Genomic DNA, 22,463 nt, shown 5'->3' with positions numbered 1-22,463 from the left:
CATTTCTATATATGGCTGGAGAAAAACTCTACCTTTGCAAAGCAAAAGTAAATGGTAAGTAAAAATAGTAAAGACCAGTAATTGTGGAATGACATGCCAAGAATCCTCAAGAGCCAGTGAATTAGATGAGAGAACCCCAAGCAATGGAGTCACCCACAGTCAACCAGGGGAGCCCCACTTTGGACTGATAGTTCTAACTTGAGATTTTTGTGCTGAATTCTTAATCTGCCACTATAAAAACAAAGTTTTGAAAACCATTGAATTCAACATGAAGACTGTACAAAAAGAAACACTTGATGGAAACATAAATGTGCAGGCAGTTCTGAGCCTTGCAGCATGATATCAGTGTTTCTTGAAGATGAGGTCCTGCTTTATTTTGCTATTGCTTACTCTTTAGCATAGTGACACTTCCAGACATGTTATCACCATCTGTATCATCTTAGCCAGTCTCTTCTAGTAGAAAGCTGTTAAGATCTCTAGCAAGTCCGCTTCAATGTGATCCTCCAGCAGCCCTCGTCACTGGATGGATTCAGAGCATAGAAAGCATGAAGTCCTGACTCAGGTCCTCAGGTTACTCCTGATTGGACAGGAATCACCCCTGGAAATAAAGATCTCCTTTTTTAGTACTGTGGTTTTTAGAAGTCAGTGATTAAGCTCCTTCGATAGCTCAGTTGGTAGAGTGCAGGACTGTGGAAACAGTAATTGTTTAGGGATAGAAAACGAGGAAATCCAAAGTGAATACACTTATGGGAATTTGTAGGAATCCACTATTATGAGGACTTGAAGATTCTTTCAGTCTTTTGAGGGTGTGATTATATGTCAAGGATAGTCAAAATACAACTGCGATGACCATTTTCTCACCCCACCTCCCTCTCCCTCATTTTGTCTCACACATATTTTGTCAGTAACTTGATTTTACCTCTGTGACCCAGATTTTCAGCTTTGGCTCTCAAGGAGTTAACTTATTAGTTAGGTACTGCTCTTTCATTTTTGGATTCAATATCACAAGGGAATGAAAGAATTTGGATATACACAATAAACCAAATAAGAAATATAACTTTATTTTCATAATCACATATTTTAAAACTGTGCATTAAGTATCATGTGTATTATCAATTTAAACCATTTAGTCTGCAGTAACATAAAATGAAATTTTCATGCAGCCCTTAGTCTTGTATGTTCCTAGGATATTATAGGGATTAGAAAACTATGGGCCACATTTGGTCTGCAGCATATTATATAGCCTGTCAGCTAAGAATGATTTTTGCATTTCTAGATGTTTGGGAAAAAATAAAAGAAAAATCATGTTTTATTACACAGGAAGATTATATGAAATTCAAATTTAGCATCTATAAATAAAGCTTTATTGGAACATTTGGGTATTGCCTGTGTCTGCTCTCACACTATAATGTTAGTTGATTAGGTGCAGCCAAGACCATATGGCCTGCAAAGCCTAAAATATTTACTACTGGTTCTTTACAGAAAACATCTGTCAAACCCTGGAATAATGGACGCTTTTATTTATATCTGACTCTCCATCTTAATTTGGCATCATTCACTCTTTTCTCTGCTGGTTCTTCCTCTAACTTCCTGAGAAGATTATCTTTTCTCCTTAGACATGTTACTATTTTCCCTGAGTTGGCTCATGTTAACTCTTTGTTCTGTCATTTTTAAAAAAGTGTGAAGAAAAAGAAAGAAAAATTACCAGATTCCCTGTGCTTTGAGGGGACACAGAATCAAAGCTGTGATTTAAAGGTACATTCAGATTTAGACACTCACCATTAGATCTGGGCTAACATTTTCTGTTTCTTGAAAAAGTGAAACATTTTCTCCTTTCCTTCTTCTGCTTTGTAATGCATGCCTAACAGCTTATCAGTTGCTCAATAGTTTTGTTTCAGAGAAGTCAGAAGTTACACCTTGCAAGATATTTAGAGAATACAATAACAATCTAGCAGTCATTTAAGAGGTCCCTGTGGATCACAATAAACTGTGGAAAATTCTTCAAGAGATGGGAATACCAGACCACCTGACCTGCCTCTTGAGAAATCTGGATGCAGGTCAGGAAGCAACAGTTAAAACTGGACATGGAACAACAGACTGGTTCCAAATAGGTAAAGGAGTACGTCAAGGCTGTATATTGTCACCCTGCTTATTTAACTTATATGCAGAGTACATCATGAGAAACGCTGGACTGGAAGAAACACAAGCTGGAATCAAGATTGCCGGGAGAAATATCAATAACCTCAGATATGCAGATGATACCACCCTTATGGCAGACAGTGAAGAGGAACTAAAAAGCCTCTTGATGAAAGTGAAAGTGGAGAGTGAAAAAGTTGGCCTAAAGCTCAACATTCAGAACACGAAGATCATGGCACCCGGTCCCATCACTTCATGGGAAATAGATGGGGAAACAGTGGAAACAGTGGCAGACTTTATTTTTTTGGACTCCAAAATCACTGCAGATGGTGACTGCAGCCATGAAATTAAAAGACGCTTACTCCTTGGAAGGAAAGTTATGACCAACCTAGATAGCATATTCAAAAGCAGAGACATTACTTTGCTAAGAAAGGTCCATCTAGTCAAGGCTATGGTTTTCCCTGTGGTCATGTATGGATGTGAAATTTGGACTGTGAATAAGGCTGAGTGCCGAAGAATTGATGCTTTTGAACTGTGGTGTTGGAGAAGACTCTTGAGAGTCCCTTGGACTGCAAGGAGATCCAACCAGTCCTTTCTGAAGGAGATTGGCCCTGATATTTCTTTGGAAGGAATGATGCTAAAGCTGAAACTCCAGTACTTTGGCCACCTCATGGGAAGAGTTGACTCATTGGAAAAGACTCTGATGCTGGGAGGGATTGGGGGCAGGAGGAGAAGGGGATGACAGAGGATGAGATGGCTGGATGGCATCACTGTCTCGATGGACATGAGTCTGAGTGAACTCCTGGAGTTGGTAATGGACAGGGAGGCCTGGCGTGCTGCGATTTATGGGGTCGCAAAGAGTTGGACATGACTGAGTGACTGAACTGAACTGAACTAGGATGCATAGTGATCCATCCTTTATATTTCTTTGTGATTTAAGATATAGTTTTACCAACAACAAGAATTTACTGTATAGGACAGGGAACTATATATATTCAATATCTTACAATAGAGTATAATGTAAAAAATTGGAAAAAGAATATATATATATGTATATACACACACACATACACACACATATATGTGTAACTGGATCATTTTGCTATATGCCTGAAACTAACACAATATTGTAAGTCAACTATACTTCAATGTAAAGAAAGATATAGTTTGCCATTTGATATAGGACTACTTACTAACCTATCATTTTCTAGCAGATATTTTAGTGGTATGATTTCTTATCATCCAGATACTGCCTGTCCTGAAAGTCATGCTTGATTGAAATGAATCTTGTTTCCTGGAGAAATCAGCATGGCATAGCAGCTTTGCTATTTCTAAACTCCCTTTGAATTTATCTATAGCACAGTAAAGCTAGGAATAAGAAGCAATATGGCCACACTCAACCTCATCTTCCTTAGGTGTTTCATCCACAGGAACAGCTTTGGAGCTGTGAAAGCACTTCTGTAAGTGTTCTGAATTTAAATATGTGCAATGTGTTAATTATTACTCTATTTATAGAATGCTTTTTAGCTCACATATATTTTGAAGAAAAAGATAAGCTTACTGTATGGTATTTTTAAATGTATTGCCTCCCCAACAAATGTTAGATAGTCGATCAATTTTCATAGCACAATTGACTATTTTAAAGTACAAGTAACATCCACTGTTTTTCTTGAATGTGTTAATATTCCTAAAGTTTGTAAATGTATCTTTCAATTCTAATCCAGGATTGTAGAAAAACTAAAAAAACCCAAAATCCAATGCAAACAAAATATTTGGGATGGTGAAAGATTAATTACTAAAGTGCTTTATAGCACTCTCCAGTACTGAATTTACATGCTTATTTCTTGTCTGCCTCCCTCTTTAGAATATAAGTTTTCTTAGTGGGAATTTCAGCCTATTCACTCTGTTCCCATCACCTAGAGTCATGCTTGATACATAGTAGGTGCCCAATAAATATTTATTGAATGACGGAACAATAAGGCATTAGTCTGTAAAAACTGGAATAGTAAAATTAACATATAGGATGATATGAATTCTCTGCAGAAATTACTTTAAATGTCTTCATAATTCCAAGTTGAAAAAAGGATGGGAAAAGCATAGTCCATTTTGACAGTAAGAGGAAACTGCCGTTTTTTTTTTGGTGATAGTAACATTTGAAAAAAGGATGTGTTTACACAGAAGTCAGGAAAAGGGAGTGTGTAGGTAGGAATTTGTCTGTGTTTCATTTACCTTCAAGGAAGAGATACTCTTAACAGAGGACTAAAGTAAATAACAGAGAAGGCAATGGCACCCCACTCCAGTACTCTTGCCTGGAAAATCCCATGGACAGAGGAGCCTGGTAGGCTGCAGTCCATGGGGTCGCTAAGAGTCGGACACGACTGAGCGACTTCACTTTCACTTTTCACTTTCATGCATTGGAGAAGAAAATGGCAACCCACTCCAGTGTTCTTGCCTGGAGAATCCCAGGGACGGGGGAGCCTGGTGATCTGCCGTCTATGGGGTCGCACAGAGTCAGACACTGCTGAAGTGACTTAGCAGCAGCAGCAGCAGAGTAAATAGACCACAGCGCCTTACAAATAGACTTGCACTTGATTGACCGGACTCCTTGACATTTCTAGAAATAAATAAATAAGTATTATATTTAACTACACACACACACTATATATGTATATATAAGTACTTAACTGTATATAAGCACAAATTATGTGTGAAAGGTGATGCAAGAAAACTTTGGGGAAGCACGAAATTAGGGAGATGATTGAGGAAGTCTAAGGATCACTGAGAGGGCTGGTGGGGGTGGTCCTTGGCAAGGCTGTAAACAGGGGAGGGGGCAACAGGTCTGGTGCGGGGAGCAGTGCTGTTTCCAGAGACCTGCCTTCAAGTGACGGTCCTGTCCCAGGTCCCCGCCATCCAGTTAGAACTTAGGGGTGGCTTGGCTTCTCCAGGGATAAATGCTTGGCCCATTTTGTGAGATGATGATCTGTAAGAACCGTTTTGGTGAAGGAAATGGCAACCCACTCCAGTGTTCTTGCCTGGAGAATCCCATGGACGGAGTAGCCTGGTAGGCTGCAGTCCATGGGGTCGCATAGAGTCGGACACGACTGAAGCGACTTAGCAGCAGCAACAGCAGCAAGAACCGTTTAGAAGACTATCAGGGCTGTGTGTGTGTGTGTGTGTGTGTGTTTAATAATCAACTAATTCATGAGTTAAAATCTTTGTGGCATGCAGGATCTTACTGTGCAGTGGTCCCATAGGGAAACCCACTCATTAATTAAAATACTGCTCATCTGAGGGTGGCAGTTAAGAACTGGTCGTTCAGCGACCTGTGCAGCCATGGTGGTCTTAGATTGCCGGAGGTATAATCTGAGACATGTGAGACAGGCTGAAATGACTTTGGGGTGACTCCTGGAGCAGTTAAGCTCACAAGCAGCAAACAGGCCCACTCTACAATTTCACTAGTGATTTTTATCCCTGACAAATTCAGCTTAAAATGGGAAACAGAATCTCTCAAAAACAGAAATGAGGGGTTTCAGAAAGCCAACCTCTGACTAAGACCCCAGCCAGATTCATGTACAGTATGTACGGAGCTCATACTTGCAAGGCTTCCTGGGTAGCTCAGCTGGTAAAGAACCAGCCTGCAATGCAGGAGACCCCAGTTCAATTCCTGAGTCAGGAAGCTCCTGTGGAGAAGGGATAGGCTACCCACTCCAGTATTCTTGGGCTTCCCTGGTGGCTCAGATGGCAAAGAATCAGCCTTCGATGCTGGAGACCTGGATTCAATTCCTAGGTTGGGAGGATCTCCTGGAGGAGGACATGGCAACCTGCTCCAATATTCTGGCCTGGAGAATCCCCATGGACAGAGGAGCCCAGTGGGCTCCATGAGGCTGCACAGAGTCGGACACGAGTGAGTGACTCAGCACACAGCACATATATAAGTCTGGTAAGAGCTCCTGAAACTGACCACCTTTAAGCATGGTGCTTTGATTGCTCTCATTTTGCTAAACTGTGACATCCAGCCAGAGGCTAAACAGCTTTCTCAGGTTAGAGTTCTGTCTTGCTACCCTTTAATCTTCCAGAGGCCAGAGATCTCCACGGTTTAGTGTATTATGGCTATTATCTTAGTAAGATTAAGGTAGGTTAGGCTGTGATAACTAAAGAACAAAAACTATGCCAGATATTCTCTTTTCATTATTGTGTTATCTCAGATTTTGGTTTTGCTCTGTATGAAGGCTTTTGAATAAGAATTTGATTTTTTATACATATAGTTTTCTATATTACTATTTATTCTTCAGTGAACTTCTAATCTGTGTCTTTCAAGTTTTCAAATTTACAGGCATAGAAATGTTCATAATATTCCTTTAATATTAGTTTTCAAAAAGGAAGTATACCTACTAATCCCTAATTTTTCCATGTATGGCTAATTTATGTCCTTTTGTTCCTTAATCAGTGGATAGATATTTATCAACTTTATTGATATTTTTAAAGAACCAACTTTTGCTTTCATTAACTTTTCCCTTTATTCTTCTGCTTTATATTTTATTGACTTATTATTTTTATTACTTATTTTCTTCTACTTGGTTTGTGTTTAATTTTCTCTAGATTTTTTAGTTTAAGTAAAAACTAAGATAATTCATTAGGCACATTTTTTGTTTTCTAATGGAAACACCTAACACTGTGAATTTCCCTCTAAGTACTTTTTTCGATGTGAACCAAAAGAGTTGATGTTTTCATTTTGATACACTGTAAAATATTGTCTAATTTTTATTGTGATACCCATGTAGGTTACTGCAGCATACTGAGTAGGGCCAAGCAGATGGGTGCTATAAGTAAGGCCTTGTTGGTTATCTGTTTTATATATAATAATGTGTACATGTTAATCCCAGACTAATTTATCCTACCTTCCCCTTTAGTAACCATAAGTTTGTTTCTGAAATCTATGAGTCTGTTTCAGTTTCTAAATAAGTTCACTTGTATCATTTAAAAAAATTAGATTCCACATATGCGTGATATCACATGATACATCTTTCTCTGTCTGATTTACTTCACTTAGTATGATAATGTCTAGGTCCATCCATCTTGCTGCAGATGATGTTATTTTATTCTCTCTTATGGCTAAGTGATACTTCATTGTAGACAGGCACCACATCTTTTTATCCATTCCTCTGTCAATGGACATTTAGGTTGCTGGCATAATTGGCTACTGTAAATGTTGTTGTTAGTGGGCTCAGTCATGTCAGACTCTTTTTGACCTCATGGATTCCAGCACGCTGGGCTTCCCTGTCCTTCACCATCTCCTGGAGCTTGCTCAAACTTAGTGATGCCATCCAACCATCTTGTCCTCTGACATCCCCCTTTCCTCCTGCCTTCAATATTTCCCCCAGTATCAGGGTCTTTTGCAGTGAGTCAGCTCTTCACATCAGGTGGCCAAAGTATTGGAGCTTCAGCATCAGTCCTTCCAATGAATATTCAGGACTGATTGTTTTTAGAAATGACTACCTTGATTATCGAAAAAATATGAGAGTTCCAGAAAAACATCTACTTCTGCTTTATTGACTATGCCAAAACCTTGTCTGTATGGACCACAACAAACTGTGGAAAATTCTGAAAGAGATGGGAATACCAGACCACCTGACCTGCCTCTGGAGAAATCTGGATGCAGGTCAGGAACCAACAGTTAGAACTGGACATGGAGCAACAGACTGGTTCCAAATAGGGAAAGAATAACATCAAGTCTGTGTATTGTCACCCTGCTTGTTTAATTTATATGCAGAGTACATCGTGAGAAACACTGGGGTGTATGAGGCACAAGCTGGAATCAAGATTGCTGGGAGAAATATCAATAACCTCAATATGCAGATGACACCACCCTTATGGCAGAAAGAGAAGAAGAATGAAAGAGCCTCTTGATGAAAGTGAAAGAGGAGAGTGAAAAAGTTGGCTTAAAACTCAACATTCAGAAGACTAAGATCATGGCATCTGGTTCCATCACCTCATGGCAAATAGATGGGGAAACAGTGGAAACAGTGAGAGACTTTATTTGGGGGGAGGGGCTCAAAAATCATTGCATATGGTGACGGCAGCCATGAAATTAAAAGACACTTGCTCCTTGGAAGAAAAGTTATGACCAACCTAGACAGAATATTAAAAAGCAGAGACATTACTTTGCCAACAAAGGTCCATCTAGTCAAAGCTATGGCTTTTCCAGTAGTCATGTATGGGATTGTTCTGTTTTAAGGGTGATTTCATCTGCATATCTGAGTTTATTGATACTTCTCCCGGCAATCTTGATTCTGGCTGTGCTTCATCTAGCCCAGCATTTTGCACGATTACTCTGCATATATGTTAAATAAGCAGGGTGACAGTTTACAGTCTTAATGTGTTCCTTTCCCAATTTTGAACCAGACTGTTGTTCCATGTCTTGTTCTGTTGTTTCTTGACCTACCTACAGACTTCTCAAGAGACGGGTAAGGTGTTCTGGTATTCCCATCACTTTCAGAATTTTCAAGTTTGTTGTGATCCATACAGTCAAAGGCTTTAGTGTAGTCAATGAAACAGAAGTAGATGTTTTTCTGGAATTCTTATGGTTTTTCTATAATCCAATGGATGTTCGCAGGTTGATCTAGGTTTCTCTGCCTTTTCCAAATCCAGCTTGAACATCTGGGAGTTCTTGGTTGAAGCCCTTGGAGGATTTTGCTCATGACCATGCTAGCATGTGAAATGAGTGCAGTTGTTTGGAAGTTTGAACATTATTTGGCATCATCCTTCTTTGTGACCAGAATAAAAACTGACCTTTTCCAGTCTTGTGGCCACTGCTGAGTTTTCCAGTTTTGCTGGCATACTGAGTGCAGCACTACAACAGTATCATCTCGTAGGACTTGATATAGCTCATCTGAAATTCCATCACCTCCACTAGCTTTGTTCGTAATGATGCTTCCTAAGGCTCACTTGACTTTGCACTCCAGGATGTCTGGCTCTAGGTGACTGATCACACCATGGTGGCTATCTGATTCATTTAGGTATTTTTCTTACAGTTCTTCTGTGTATTCTTGCCACCTCTTCCTAATTTATTCTGCTTCTGTTAGGCCCATACCGTTTCCATCCTTTATTGTGCCCATCTTTGCATGAAATTTTCCCTTGGTATCTCTAATTTTCTTGAAGAGATCTCTACTCTTTCCCATTTTATTGGTTTCTTATATTTCTTTGCATTGTTCACTTAGGAAAACTTTCTTATCTCTCCTTGCTATTCTTCGGAACTCTGCATTCGGATGGGTATATCTTTCCTTTTCTCCTTTGTGTTTCACTTCTCTCCTCTTCTCAGCTATTTGTAAGGCCTCCTCAGACAACCATTTTACCTTTTTTCATTTCTTTTTCTTTGGGTGATTTGATCACTGCCTCCTGTACAGTGTTACAAACCTCTGTCCATAGTTCTTCAGGTACTCTGTTTATCAGATCTAATCCCTTGGGTCTGTTTATCACTTCTACTGTATAATCATAAGGGATTTGATTTAGGTCATAGTTGAATGGCCTACTGGTTTTCCCTACTTTTTCAATATAACGTCTGAATTTTGCAATAAGGAGCTCATGATATGAACCATAGTCAGCACCAGGTCTTGTTTTTGTTGACTGTATAGTACTTCTCCATCTTCGGATGCAAATAATATAATAATCTGATGTTGGTATTGACCATCTGGTAATGTCCATATGTAGAGTTGTCTCTTGTGTTGTTGGAAGAGGGTGTTTGCTATGACCACTGTGTTCTCTTGGCAAACTCCGTTAGCCTTTGCCCTGCTTCATTTTGTATTCCAAGGCCAAACTTGCCTGTTACTCCAGGTATCTCTTGACTTCCTACTTTTGCATTCCAGTCACCTGTGATGAATGATAAGTACATCTTTTTTGGTGTTAGTTCCAGAAGGTCTTGTAGGTCTTCATAGCACAAATCAACTTCAGCTTCTTTGGCATTAGTGGTTGGGGCATAGCCTTGGATTACTGTGATATTGAATAGTTTGCCTTGGAATTGAACCAAGATCATTCTGTTGTTTTTGAGATTGCACTCAAGTACTACATTTTGGACTCTTTTGTTGAGTATTAGGGCTACCCCATTGTTTCTAAGGGATTCTTGCCCACAGTGGTGGATATAATGGTCATCTGAATAAAATTAGCCCATTTCTGTCCATTTTATTTCACTGATTTCTAAAATATCAATGTTTACTCTTGCCATCTCCTGTTTGACCACTTCCAATTTACCTTGATTCATGGACCTAACATTCCAGGTTCCTATGCAGTATTATTCTTTAGAGCATCAGACTTTACTTTCACCACCAGACATACCCACAACTGAGTGTTGTTTCTGCTTTGGCTCAGTCCATTTCTTCTAGTGCTATTTCTCTGCTCTTCTCCAGTGGCATTTTGGGTACCTACTGACCTGGGAAGTTCATCTTTCAGTGTTGTATGTTTTTGCCTTTCATATTATTCATGGGATTCTCAAGGCAAGAATGCTGACGTGGTTTGCCATTCCTTTTTCCACTGGACCACGTTTTATCAGAACTCTCCACAATGACTGGTCCATCTTGGGTGGTCCTACTTAGCATGACTCATAGTTTCATTGAGTTAGACAAGGCTGTGATCTATGTGATCAGTTTGGTTAGTTTTCTTTGATTGTGGTTTTCATTCTGTTTGCTCTCTGATGGATGAGGATGAGTCTTGTGGGAATTTTCTGATGGGAGGGACTGGCTGTGGGGAAAACTGTGCCTTGCTCTGGTGCACAAGGCCGTGCACAGCAAGTATTTAATCCAATCTTCTGCTGATGGGTGCACTGTTTCCCTCCCTGTAGTTTGGTCTATGGTAGGAATAATGGTGACCTCTTCCAAAAGAACTTATGCCAGCGTGACATGCCTCCCAGGATTACTGCAGTCAGTGTCCCTGACCCTGTGGCAGGCCACTGTCGACCCATATCTCTGCTGGAGACTCCTGAACACTCACAGGGAAGCCTGGCTCAGTCTCTTGTGGGGTCATTAATCCTTTGTCCTGGGTCCTGGTGCACATAAGCGTTTGTGCCCTCCAATAGTCTCTGTTTCCCCAGTCCTGTGGAATTTCTGTTATCAAATCCCACTGGCCTTCAAACTCAAATTCTCTGGGAGTTCTCAGTCTCTGTGTTGGATCCCCAGGTTGGGAATCTGTTGTGGGCCCTAGAACTTTAGCATCAGTGTGAAAACTTCTTTGGTATAATTATCCTCAAGTTTGTGAGTTGCCTGGTTGGTGGCTCTTTAGTGGGGCTAATGGTGACCTCCTCCAAGAGGACTTATGACACATGCTGCACCTCCCAGGACTGCTCTGCTGCAGCCAGAGCCTCTGTCCTTGTGGCAGGCCACTGCTGACCCATGCCTCCACAGGAGACACTCACACACTCAAAGGCAGGTCTGGCTCAGAGTCTTGTGGAGTCACTGCTTCTTTCCCTGGGTCTGGGTGTGCACAATGTTTTGTTTGTGCCCTCTGAGTGTCTCTGGCAGGTACATGGTTTGATTTTTAAATCTACTGTAAATAATGCTGCAGTAAAAATTGTGGTGCATGCGTGTTTTCGAATTATGTCTTTCTCAAGATATATGCCAGGAGAGAGATTGTTGGATCATATGGCAGTTCTATTGTCAGTTTTTTAAGGAACCTCCATACTGCTTTCCATAGTGGCTCCACCAGTTTACATTCCCACCTTGATGGCTCAGTGGTAAAGAATCCATCTACTGTGCAGGAGATGCAGGAGATGTAGGTTCAATCCCTGGGTCAGGAAGATCCCCTAGCAAAGGAAATGGCAACCCACTCCAGTATTCTTGCCTGGGAAATCCCATGGACAGAGGATCCTGGTGGGCTACAGGCCAAAAGGTCACAAGAGTCAGACATGACTCAGCATGCACATGTGCTACAGTGTAGGAGTGTTCCCTTTTCTCTACACCCTTTCTAGCATTTACAGTTTTTAGGCTTTTTGATAATGTCCATTTTGACCAGTGTGAGGTGATATGTCATTGTAGTTTTGATTTGTATTTCTTATATAATTACTAACATTGAGCATCTTTTCATGTTCCTCTTGGCCATCTGTGTGTATTCATTGGAGAAGAATCTTCAGATTCTTGTGTTCAGATCTTCTGCCCATTTTCTGATTGGGTTGTTTGCTTTTTTGATATTGAATTGAAGGAGCTGTTTATATATTTTTGGAGATCCACCCTGTGTCAGTTATTTTGCTTGCAAATACCTTCTCACATTATATATGTTATATTTTTTAAATTTTATTTGTGGTTTTCTTTGCCTTGAAAAAGTTTTTAAGCTTACTTAGATTCCATTTGTTTATTTTTGTTTATTATCAGTACTCCAGGAGGTGAATCCAAAAACATATTGCTGAGATTTTTGTCAGTGTTCTGCCTATGTTTTCCTCTAAGATTTTTATAGTGTCCGGTTTTATATTTAGGTCTTTCCTCCATTTTGAGTTTATTTTGGGGTATGGTGTTAGAGAATGTTCTCATTTCATCTTTACATGTTATTTCCAATTTTTCTAGCAACACTTATTGCAAAGACTGTCTTTTCTTCATTGTATATTCTTGCCTAATTTGTCATAGATTAGGTGACAGTAGAAGCGTGGGTTTATTTCTGGGCTTTCTATCCTGTATCGTTGATCTGTATTTATATTTTTGCGCCAATACCATACTGTCTTTGTGACTTTAGCTTTCTAGTATAGTCTGAAGTTTTGGAGCCTGATTCCTCCAGCTCTGTTTTTTTCTTTCTCAGGATTGCCTTGGATATTCTGGATCTTTTGTGTTTTCATACAAATTTAATTTTTTTGTTTGTTTGTTTTAGTTCTGTGAAAATGTCATTGGTATTTTGATAGGATAGGGATTGCATTGAATTGCCTTGAATAGTATAGTTGTTTGGCAATATTGATTCTTCTAATCCAAGGACATGGTATCATATTTGTATCTGTATCAGCATCTTATAGTTTTCTTTTATCAGCATCTTATAGTTTTCAGAGTACAGGTCTTTTTCCTCCCTAGATAGATTTATTCCTAAGTATTTTATTCTGTTTTATATGATGATAAGTAGGATTGTTTCTTTAATTTCTCTTTCTAATATTTCATTTTTTATATAGAAATGCTAGAGATTTCTGCATATTAATTTTGTACCCTGAAAATTTACCAAATTTATTGATAAGTTCTAGGAGTTTTATGACAGCATTTTTAGGATTTTCTATGTATAGTATCATGCCATCTGCAAATAGTAGCAGTTTTACTACTTCTTTTCCCATTTTGATCCCTTTTATTGATTTTTCCTCTCTGATTGCCATGGCTAGGGCTTCCAGAACTATGTTGAATAAAAGTCGCAACGGCGGACATCCTGGTCTTGTTCCTGTTCTTAGAATGCTTTCACTTTTCAACGTTGAGAATGACATTATTTGTGACTCTGCCATACATAGCCTTTGTTATGTTGAGGTAAGTTCCCTCTATGCTCACTTTCTGGAGAGTTTTTTTTTTAATCATAAATAGATGTTAAATTTTGTCTTAAAGCTCTTGCTATATCTATTGAGATGACATGGTTTTTATTCTTCAGTATGTTAATGTAGTGCATCATGCTAATTTGCATATATTGAAGAATCCTTGCATCTCTGAGATAAATGTGACTTGATCATGATGTATGATCCTTTTAATATCTTGTTGAATTCAGTTTACTAGTATTTTGTTGAGAATTTTTTGCCTTTATCTTCATCAGTGACATTGCCAGACACTCTGGCTGAGGAGTCTGATGTGGGTCTCAGAACTCTCACTCCATCTCCCTGTGACTTCTTCCTTGTCTCCAAATGTAAAATATCCTGTTTGGTAGGTTCCAGCCTTTCATTTGATGGTTGTTCAGCTGTTAGTTGTGATTTTGTTATATTGGGGAGAGGAGGTGAACTCAGGTCCTTCTACTCTGCCATCTTGTCTGGAATCAAGGGGTTACTTTCTATTCTGAAGCTTTTTAAAATTAATTTTTGCATGGTGTATATTTCTGAATCCTCTTACTTTTAACTTACTTGTATTTCTATCCTTAATATGGGCTTTATGCAGACTTCATATAGTATCCACATTGACAATATCTATCTTTTGATTGAAGTATTAGATCACAGAAATCTAATGTGATTTTTGATATGTTTAGTTTTAAATCTACCATCTTGGTGTTTTATTTATTCTTTGGATATTCTTTCTCTTTCCTTAGCTTCTTTTGCATGAATGTTATTTTTTGATTACATTTTGTTTCCACTATTTGCTTACTAGCATATGTTGTTTTGTTCTAGTTTTGTCTGTGGGTTTCACAGTATATACCTTTAGCTTATCACTATCACTTTAATTAGCATTGTATCACTTCCCATCCAGTATTAAAGAACTTCTATTCCTATTCTCCCTGCCCTCATGCTAACATAGTCATACATTTTAGTTCTACATAAGATATAAACAAACTGTGGAAAATTCTTAAAGAGATGGAAATACCAGACCACCTGACCTTCCTCCTGAGAAATCTGTGTGCAGGTCAAGAAGCAACAGTTAGAACTGGACATGGAACAACAGACTGGTTCCAAATAGGAAAAGGAGTATGTCAAGGCTGTATATTGTCACCCTGCTTATTTAAATTATATGAAGAGTACATCATGTGAAATGCTGGACTGAATGAAGCACAAGCTGAAATCAAGATTGCCGGGAGAAATATCAATAACCTCAGATATGCAGATGACACCACTCTTATGGCAAAAAGTGAAGAATGAAAAAGCCTCTTGATGAAGGTGAAAGAGGAGAGTGAAAAAGTTGGCTTAAAACTCAATATTCAGAAAACTAAGATCATGACATCTGGTCCCATCACTTCATGGCAAATAGATGTGGAAACAATGGAAACAGTGACAGACTTTATTTTTTTGGGCTCCAAAATCACTGCAGATGGTGATTTCAGCCATGAAATTAAAAGACACTTACTGCTTGGAAGAAAAGCTATGACCAACCTAGATAGCACATTAAAAAGCAGAGATATTACTTTGCCAACAAAGATCTGTCTAGTTAAGGCTTATGGTTGTTCCAGTAGTCATGTACGGATGTGAGAGTGCTGAGTGCAGAAGAATTGATGCTTATGAACTGTGGTGTTGGAGAAGACTCTTGAGAGTCCCTTGGACTGCAAGGAGATCTAACCAGTCCATTCTAAAGGTGATCAGTCCTGGGTGTTCTTTGGAAGGACTGATGCTGAAGCTGAAACTCCAATACTTTGGCCACCTGATGCAAAGAACTGACTTCATTTGAAAAGTCCCTGATGCTGGGAAAGATCGAAGGCAGGAGGAGAAGGGGATGACAGAGGATGAGATGGTTGGATGGTGTCACTGACTCGATGGACATGTTTGAGAAAGCTCTGGGAGTTGGTGATGGACAGGGAAGCCTGGTGTGCTGCAGTCCATGGGGTCGCAAAGAGTTGGACACAACTGAGTGACTGAACTGAACCGAAGTTATAAACCCCACAGCACACTGCTATTATTTTTGCCTTTAACAGCTAGTCATCTGGCACTACTCACTCCTTTATAAAGATTCAGATCCCATCTGTTATCTCCCTCTTCCTGCCTGTAGAGAGTCTAATGACAGAAATAATGCTCAGCTTTATTTTTTTCTTTCCTGAAAAGTCTTTAATTTGTCTTCATTTGTGAAATAATATTTTCCTTGTGTAGACAGTTGAGGATTGATTTTTTTTCCTTCAGTAATATAAAGATGCCATTTCCCATCTGGTTTGCATAGTTTCTGAAAATACGTTTGTTATATCTTTGGTCTTCTGTGTGTAATACTTCTCTGGCTGTTTTTAAGATCTTTTTGTCACCATTTTAAGAATATCTTTAGTGTTTTAGAGTGTGCATCTTTATCATTTTTCTTCTTGCAATTTTTTGAGCTTCTTGGATCTTAGTTTATAGTTTTTATCAGTTTTGATTATTTTTTCAAATTTTTATTCTGTCTTCTCACACCATTCACCACCCTCTCTCTCCATGATTCTGTGGTTTGAATTATATATGCTAGACAGCTTGATATTGTCCAACCTGTTGCTGATGTTCCATTTGTTTTTTCAGTGTATTTATCTCTGAACTTTATTTTAATATATCTCATATTGCTACTTTTTCAAGTTCACTGATATTTTCTTTTGCAGTGTTTCATATGCTATCAATCCTATTCAGTTAAGTAGTTTCATTTTTATTTGTATTTTTTATTGCTAGTTGTTCCATTGTTTTCTTTTTTACATCTTTTGTGTTTCTCACCATCATTTTAAAGTTTTCCTTTACACTCCTGCACGCATGCCGCTTCAGTCATGTCCAATTCTTTGCAACCCCATGGACTGTAGCCCTCTAGGCTCCTCTGTCCATGGGATTTTCCTAATAAGAATACAGGAATGGGTTTTCCTGCCCTTCTTCAGGGGATCTTCCAGAGTGAAAGATAGAACCACGTCTCCGGTATTGTAGGTAGATACTTTACTGCTGAGCCTCTAGGGAAGCCCTTACACTCCTGAGTATATTTATAACATTTGTAATTTCTGTTTTATAGTGTTTGGCATGCAAGTCCACAATCTGTCCTTTTCTGTAGGCTTATTTGTATTAATTGACACTTATTTTTCTTATGGGTCACATTTTCCTGCTTCTTTGTATGCCTTGGAATTTTGTTTGAATGTCCTACCTAATGAATTTTATGTTATTAGGTGCTAGATTTTGTTGTATGCCTTTGAAGAGCATTGATTTTTTTTTTTTTTCCTAGCATTCAGTTAAACTGTTTGAGAACACGTTTATCTTTTCACAGTTTTCTTCAAAACGTACTTAGGATTGATCCAAATAAGTCTTTAGTCTCAGGCTTACCTCATTCTTAAAGTGGTACCTTTTTCTGATTCTACTCAATATTCTATGAGTATTTAATGAATTTTTCCCATTCTTATTGGAAATATAAGATGTTTTAAACTCTCAGTGAGCATTCAGCCTTATGCCTGGTATTTTTCCCCAGTCTAAGTGAGTCTAAGATGAACCAGAAATCAAATTGCCAACATCTGCTGGATCATGGAAAAAGCAAGAGAGTTCCAGAGAAGCATCTATTTCTGCTTTATTGACTATGCCAAAGACTTTGATGGTGTGGATCACAATAAACTGTGGAAAATTCTGAAAGAGATGGGTATACCAGACCACCTGACCTGCCTCTTGAGAAACTTATATGAAGATCTGGAAGCAACAGTTAGAACTGGACATGGAACAACAGACTGGTTCCAAATAGGTAAAGGAGTACGTCAAGGCTGTATATTGTCACCCTGCTTATTTAACTTATACACAGAATATATCATGAGAAATGCTGGGCTGGAGGAAGCACAAGCTGGAATCAAGGTTGCCAGAAGACATATTAATAACCTCAGATATGCAGATGACACCACCCTTATGGAAGAAAGTGAAGAAGAACTAAAGAGCCTGTTGATGAAAGTGAAAGAGGAGAGTGAAAAAGTTGGCTTAAAACTCAACATTCAGAAAATGAAGATCATGGCATCCAGTCCCATCACTTCATGGCAAATAGATGGGGAATCAGTGGAAACAGTGTCAGACTTTATTTTGGGGGGCTCCAAAATCACTGCAGATGGTGACTGCAACCATAAAATTAAATGACGCCTGCTCCTTTGAAGGAAAGTTATGACCAGCCTAGACAGCATATTAAAAAGCAGAGACAATGTCAACAAAGGTCCGTCTAGTCAAGGCTATGGTTTTTCCAGTAGTTATGTTTGAATGTGAGAATTGGACTATAAATAGTTATGTTTGAATGTGAGAATTGGACTATAAGGAAAGCTGAGTGCAGAAGAATCGATGCTTTTGAACTGTGGTGTTGAAGACTCTTGAGAGTCCCTTGGACTGCAAGGAGATCCAACCCATCCATCCAAAAAGAGATGAGTCCTGGGTGTTCATTGGAAGGACTGATGTTGAAGCTGAAACTCCAGTACTTAGGCCACCTGAGGTGAAGAGCTGACTCATCTGAAAAGTCCCTGATGCTGGGAAAGATTGGGGGCAGGAGGAGAAGGGGACGACAGAGGATGAGATGATTGGATGGCATCACTGACACAATGGACATGAGTTTGGGTGGACTGTGGGAGTTGGTGATGGACAGGGAGGCCTGGCGTGCTGCAGTTCATGGGGTTGCAAAGAATTGGACATGACAGCAACTGAACTGAAGTGAATTGTATCCTACATGTGTTCAGAAACTAGAGGGAACAGCTCTGCATAAATCCATGCCCACCCCCTCCTCTTTCTCCATCTCCCTGTCCTCTTGCAGTGTGCGCCACAGTTTCTAGCTATCTCAGGTCTCCCAAACTGCAGTTTCTCTGTTAACCCTCTGTGGCTTAAGTCCCCCTTACCTGCTTTGAATTCTGAGAACTACTTCCATGAAGTAAGCTGGCATAATTATAGGGTTCATTTCATTTGTTTCCCTTTTCTGAAGAATCATGTTGCCTGCTTGCAACATCTAAATATCACTGTTTTATATCTATTTGCCAGGGTGTTTTTTTAATGTTTGTTTTTGTTTTTTATTATGGGAGAAAAGTTCCTTAGCAGATTAGTATTTACAGAAAGAAATGAAAGTCCTGTAGCCTGGTTCTGATGTGTAATAATCAACACAATTCATTTAAGGCAGTGTTTCTGCAAGTGTACAGCATGGAGCATCTGAATCATTAGGTTGGTTGATAATGTTTATTTCTGGGATGCACAGTTAACCTGCTGAATCATAATACTTGGGAGATTGTCCTAGGACATAATTTTTAAATGAAAATCCAACTAATTGTTTTAATAAAAAAATTAATATAGTAGTCTAAGAACATTTAGCATTAACTATTTTAGCAACTAGGGTTTGCATTGAACTGTGTATATATTTGTATGTACATGCTCATTTTCTAGGATTGTTTTGAGTACCTTTTTTAGTTAGCAACCTAGCTCTCTAAAAATAAGGTGACATTTGTTATGAAATTGTAGCTTAGACTTCTTTCAATATACTGGTATTAAAGAGAGTTCCTTTGAAGTTAGAGTGATTCACCCAAAGGAAAAAGTTGTACTTAAATATATTGAGTTATTCAAGGTCAATCCATTAATGCTCACTAATATTTTAAATTCTGGGGATCAAAGGCCCATTCCATCTTATTTAGTTTTTTGTACAGATTTTTGTGAAACATACTGACCTTAGTAAGTATTTCTTGAATGAATGAATAAGAGCATATATGTTAGTTCTTTTAAAGGCATGTGAAAATTTAGGCATATAATCATAGACCTAACAATGCCATAGAGTATAAATGATCTTAAATTCATAAATCATTATCATATATTTTCAAATTTTAGGTGAAATAGGATTTTTTCCCTAAAGAATCAGAGATGTTATGAACATCTGATTATACCTTTTGAAAGATGTTCCATTGTGCATGCAATGCATACTTTCCCATTCCTATATGAAATATTTGGCCATACAAAGCGATATTAAAAGTAAAAGTGAAGTGACTTTCAGAGATTACGCTTTGCAATCTTGTGATTTTATATTTTAAAATAAAACACATTAAAACATATGAGATAGCATATCGGTAGCTCAGTTGTGGAAAGGGCATTAACGTAATTTTATGATCATAGTTTTAATAATCATAAGACCATACACAGGGTAGAGTAAATGCAGAGATGGTAATAGCGTATGGTTGAATAGCAGGCTTTCCAATATCAGTCTGCCACCTCCTTCTGTAACCTTTCTCCTGGCAAACCTGTAGTAGAAGGGTGAGTTAACCTTAAATCTCAGTCCTCTGCAGGAGGTAGGGATTATTGCCAGGAGCATCTCCTTGTATCATTAATACAGTCAGTTGATATGCTTTGACAGGCACTTATGCATATTTCAAAATATTGAAAGGGGTCAATCTCAGCTAAACCAGAATTTGCCTAATTGCTCTTGCTAGCTGCCTGTGAGACGTTAGACAGCAACAGCGTGGGACAAAGCAGTATCAAGCTTTCCTGACAAGTTCCACAGCCTAGTGACCCTGCTGACAAATGACCTTTCAACGCTCTACTGTCAAACACCTAAATAAGAACTTTTCCCTCAGCATAAAATGTTAGGATCGTTAGGAGTGTGAAACTTTATGGAAATCTCTAATGGGGTTTTGAGTTTTCAGCAAGGTGAATTACCACTTGTTAAATATCACCTCCACTCATATCCCATCTCCACTGCTTCCATTGTAATTTTTCTAAAACCATAATACTCAAGGCAACACCTGATTGCCTAAAGCTTTCCCTCCAGAGATTCACTACACATGAAATAGCTTGTTACCTCATAGATATAAGGTGAAGGTAGCAGAAATTAGCAAACTGAGCCTTTTAAAAACAATAAGGTGTATTTAAAGTTGCTGAAAGTTGCCCCCCCCAAACATAAACAATCAATGTCATCATTTTAACCATGAAAAGATTATTACTACACAGGTCCCTTTTTCAAACATACAAACAGGGCTCACAGTTACCACTGTAATTTGTAGACATGAAAGCGTATTTCAAGCATAGACACAATCAAAATTTCACTCATTTCTTCTAGTTGTGGGAAAAGTCAAGTTGAGTTCATGAAGTTAGTATTACAGAATAGTCTCATAATTGGATTCATTAGTTCCATAACAAGAATGCAAATTACCTTTGCAATCTTTTATAATAGACCTCTTTAGACTCAGTAGATTGGAGAAGGAAACGGCAACCCACTCCAGTGTTCTTGCCTGGAGAGTCCCAGGGACGGGGGAGCCTGGTGGGCTGCTGTCTGTGGGATCGCACAGAGTCGGACACGACTGAAGCGACTTAGCAGCAGCAGCAGACTCAGTAGAATAGCTCTGTTGTTTTTGAATGGTTGCTTCTAAGGGTATGTATCTTTTAATTTAGATTAACATTTTTCTTATATTATAATTAATACAATTCAATTTGTTTACCATATTTTCCTTTTCATAAACATATTCTGATAGTGTGAAAGGCTTTTGCTTAAATGAATTCTCTGGACTATTTCCACAGTAACACATGCTCTTTAAAAAATTATTTCTGCTGCTTTTTCTTAAAATGTGATTTATTTTCTTTAAGAAATGGATACATTTGGCAAAAGAGAAAAATAATAGACTGTAAAGTAGTTAGGAAAAAGAAAGGATGGAAAAAGAAACATGTCAACTTCATACCTTGAAGTTTATCTTGTTTCTATTGCATTTATCAACAGTAAGTATAGATCCATATTTAAAATTTACAATACAATGCTGCCATTTGCTCTGGGAGATGATCTGGTGATATATGTATCCATACATATAGATCTATCTACATATATATATATATACACAGATATATATACATATACATACACAGATATATATACACACACATATGTACACACACTCGTGTACCTTTAATATGTAAAATATATACAGTAGCCTACTTACTATTGGTTTAGTTGACCTTTTAACATAATGAGCAAAAAGTGTATTTTAATGTGAGGTGTTATAGATACTGGAGTTGTGGTTTAGGATGAGTCTCTTTTTACTATTATGTGACAATACCAAAGTGATAAATATCCAATCTAACTTCTAATCATTGACGTGTGTCTAAAAAGTGCCCAATAACCCATTGATCCTTTCAATTCTCTGTCACCTGCCATATTTTCTAAGCGTCCTTTTGTTAAACAATGATTTTGGTAAAACAGAAATTTTCTTGTGGAGAGTCATTTCTTGGTAATTTACTGCTTCTTCTCTTAAGAGAATTATACTGTTCTCAAGCCACTGAGCTACCCTTTGCATTCCAACCAACCTTATAGTTACTGAATGAGGGTAGAAAGGATAATCAGATAAATATGATACTTCTTTCAATGTCTTTATAAGGGTTTCTGTTACATGAATGTTTCATCTTCATTTTTAAAAGTTTTCTCCATTTGGATATTTTTCTCCTATTTAAATAATGAGGTTTCTTTTTTTTTTTTTAATTTTTAAACTTTACAATATTGTATTGGTTTTGCCAAATATCGAAATGAATCCGCCACAGGTATACATGTGTTCCCCATCCTGAACCCTCCTCCCTCCTCCCTCCCCATACCATCCCTCTGGGTCGTCCCAGTGCACTAGCCCCAAGCATGAATAATGAGGTTTCTAAGTTTAGTTGCAGCAATGCAGCACATAGTCAAATACATTTATAACTAGGGTCCAGATAAAGAGTAGATTTCCCATTAAATTTATATTTCTGATAAACAAGGCATTGTTTTTAGTAGAAGTATGTCCTGAGTATTGTATGGTGCATACTTACAATAAATAAT

At 38.3% G+C, this 22,463-nt stretch overlaps 1 long non-coding RNA gene across 1 annotated transcript in view; it reads left to right on the top strand.

The window, feature by feature from the left end:
- The window catches only part of LOC139184819 (uncharacterized), a 268,152-nt gene that overhangs the window by 138,319 nt on the left and 107,370 nt on the right, over nucleotides 1-22,463 (top strand). Inside the window, exon 2 of the long non-coding RNA XR_011568334.1 lies at nucleotides 13,466-13,604. This is a non-coding gene — a long non-coding RNA (uncharacterized lncRNA). The remainder of the gene's footprint in view (nucleotides 1-13,465; nucleotides 13,605-22,463) is intronic.

The sequence above is a fragment of the Bos indicus genome, chromosome 9 (genome assembly GCF_029378745.1).
Source record: "Bos indicus isolate NIAB-ARS_2022 breed Sahiwal x Tharparkar chromosome 9, NIAB-ARS_B.indTharparkar_mat_pri_1.0, whole genome shotgun sequence".
NCBI lineage: Eukaryota > Metazoa > Chordata > Mammalia > Artiodactyla > Bovidae > Bos > Bos indicus.
This window is presented reverse-complemented; position numbering and strand designations above follow the sequence as displayed.